The following is a 2,702-nucleotide window of genomic DNA, read 5'->3' as shown; positions in this document are numbered from 1 at the left end:
GGAAAAGTTCTCCAGTGAAATGCTATTTAAACCCACAACCTGTATTAAAACAACTAATTTGCACTTCTGTTTAATCCAAATTAAGTCAGCAGCTCCATCAGGCTGCTCCTGATGATGGCGTTACTAATATTTTCGTGACAGATTTCTCCTTGTCTTGCATTGGGATAAATTGGTTTTCTGGACACAATGGATCACATAGTGACCAATAGGCGCTGTCCAGTCCAGTAATACATATCAATTAGCAGGAATATGAAAGACGTAAAAATAATTAACTCCATTAAGAAATTGTATTTAAGCTTCGGTGCTACATGAAGCTCATTTTGAAACAATGCAAGTCAAAAACTATTTAATTTAATATATATAAACTATACTCCAATACAAGACAAGGAGAAATCTGTCACGAAAATATTAGTAGCGACATCATTTATTATTAGATATATCTATTAAATACAACTTAAAATAAAGATTAGAAAACTGATGTTTGATTTGATCAATTCTCCATGATACATAAACAGTTTAGTTTCTGTTAGTTCTGTCAAGATGCAAGAAGGGGTGAATTTCTATTTATATTGGTCAATCGTTTTATTTTAAATATGCTGTAGGAGCCGTAGTTTGACGACTGTTAAAAATATCGCCACGTTTTGCAAACAGAGGGGTATGGAAGCCCATTTCCGCCATGAAAAAAAAAAAGACCAACAGGAAGTCATAATTTCGACTTTCAAAGTCATAATTATGAGATTCAAAGTCATAATTTCGACTTTCAAAGTCATAATTTCGACTTTCAAAGTCATAATTATGAGATACCGGAGCAGTTGGAGACAAGCCTCCTTAGAATAACAGCGTGCTTCAGCTCCCAGTTAAATATGATCCTAAATCCAAGGTCCAACCTTTGCTACTGCGTTAAGAGTCAGTAAAAGGTAGGTTCGCCTTTTTTGATTTTTGATTTTGTTTAGATTCCTTCGTTTTGAATGCTTTTTGGTCGTGTGGTGTTGTGTACATCGGTCGTTGTTTTAGCAACATGAGCTAGCTGCAGGTTAACCGTCAAAGCGTGCTAACCTTGTTATAGCATATTTAACAGGGTTTTTTTTTAAGTAGTCCGTTAATTAGATCGTTTTTATTTCAGAGTGGGATAAGAAGTTTGTACTCCATAAATTCAATAAGTTAATATGTATAATTATTTCGTGACATAAATACAAGCAATAGCTAGTATTTATGCTAGCTAAATGCTAGCTAGCATAAATACTAGCACGTTTTCTTATGCATAATGTGATTCACTATCTTTCCCGTTAAATTGTTTTTGTCGATACATAGACAAGAGTAAAATATGGAAGTACAATATGCATCAGTTTTCAAACTGTTTTCTTAGCAGTTTCATGTACACTTAAGCTAATGCTGGAGATCTACAGCTTTACATTGACAATATTTATAAAAGCAATTCAAAATAAGAAAAATTGAGAAACAAGGAACTTTAAAAATCCCCAAAACAGGCAGGCCCTGTTGAAAAGTTTAACTCCTCAACTTTACTCAACTTTCAGGATGCCTACAAAAGAGACAGAAGAGGTTCCTTTGACCTGAACCTAAACCTAAACAGAGGTAAGTTGCAACTCTTGTGAAAGTCCAATTTATCATATTGTCTGTTTAAATGAAAGTAATTAAGATCAAAACTAAAATCATTCTGATGATGTTCATGTACTTGACTCTTTTATAAAGATGGGAATTTCATTTTGAGAATTGTTCAACCATTGAAATATTTTAGGGGAAAAATGTAAACAGAACTTTCAGACCTAAGCTCTACACTTTACCATTTAGTTGTGGAGACACTGGTAGATTTTTCTTTTACTTTTATGTAGTTTCTTTGTGTATTGGTTTATTATTGCAGATCTGTACAGCTGTTTGGTTGTCTATTGTCTTTTTTTTTAGCAGGAGCTTGAGTCTGAAATACAGTTTCTATCTGTCTTGTAGGGTTGGACAATAAATCAGTTATATGTATCACGATACACACGTGATCAATATCAATAGATAGTAAGTCTGACAGAATATTCAATAGAATATTCTCTAAACTCTGATCCAGAACCACCTACCATTCTGGACGTTGTAGGCACAGTCAAGGCTTCTCAACCTCTCAAGGCTAGCTCATCTAGGTTGATGGCATCATTTAACTAAATGGTGAACTAGCAACAAGCTGTTGAGTAACTTGCGGAGCAGCAGTTTAATGTTTCACCACTGTGCCTCATAAATGTTTTTAAAAAACATTATGGTGTGAAAGCTGTGGATAAAATGGGAAAGGTCACATCACCAGTTTGGCAGTATTTCAGATATATAAAAAAAAATGATGTAAAATAATAAAAAATGCTTGTATCGTGAAATGTTTTTCAGTAATATTCAACCCTATTCTCATGTTCATAATTTTTTTGCAATGTTATGTTTTATTAGACATTGTTCATTAGTTATTGTGTGTAATTGTCACAGGATGGATGAGATATACGACTTCTTAAAATCACGGGATGTTTCAGAGGAAGTCATATAAAGACTGCAAAAGAATAAGGTAGCTAGATTGCTAAGGAAATCAGTACATTTAGAAGTTATCATACAACACTATTATAGAGACAGATCAGTGATAGAGATTTTTGGTATTATCATTTTGTTATTACTTTAGTTCATATTCAGTCTAATGTTAATCAGTATTATTGTGATTTTTAGTT

At 33.2% G+C, this 2,702-nt stretch overlaps 1 long non-coding RNA gene across 1 annotated transcript; it reads left to right on the top strand.

Moving 5' to 3' along the window:
* The first annotated feature begins 749 nt into the window (after positions 1-749).
* Positions 750-2,545, top strand: LOC106944056 (uncharacterized). The gene is made up of 3 exons (XR_001424093.1): positions 750-880; positions 1,536-1,593; positions 2,470-2,545. It is a non-coding gene; the product is annotated as an uncharacterized LOC106944056 (long non-coding RNA).
* Positions 2,546-2,702: the final 157 nt, after the last annotated feature.

This window comes from Poecilia latipinna, unplaced genomic scaffold (genome assembly GCF_001443285.1).
Source record: "Poecilia latipinna isolate Pla-1442-1.1 unplaced genomic scaffold, P_latipinna-1.0 Scaffold6743, whole genome shotgun sequence".
NCBI lineage: Eukaryota > Metazoa > Chordata > Actinopteri > Cyprinodontiformes > Poeciliidae > Poecilia > Poecilia latipinna.
Note: the sequence above shows the minus strand (reverse complement) of the source record. Positions and strands in the feature narration are given on the sequence as shown.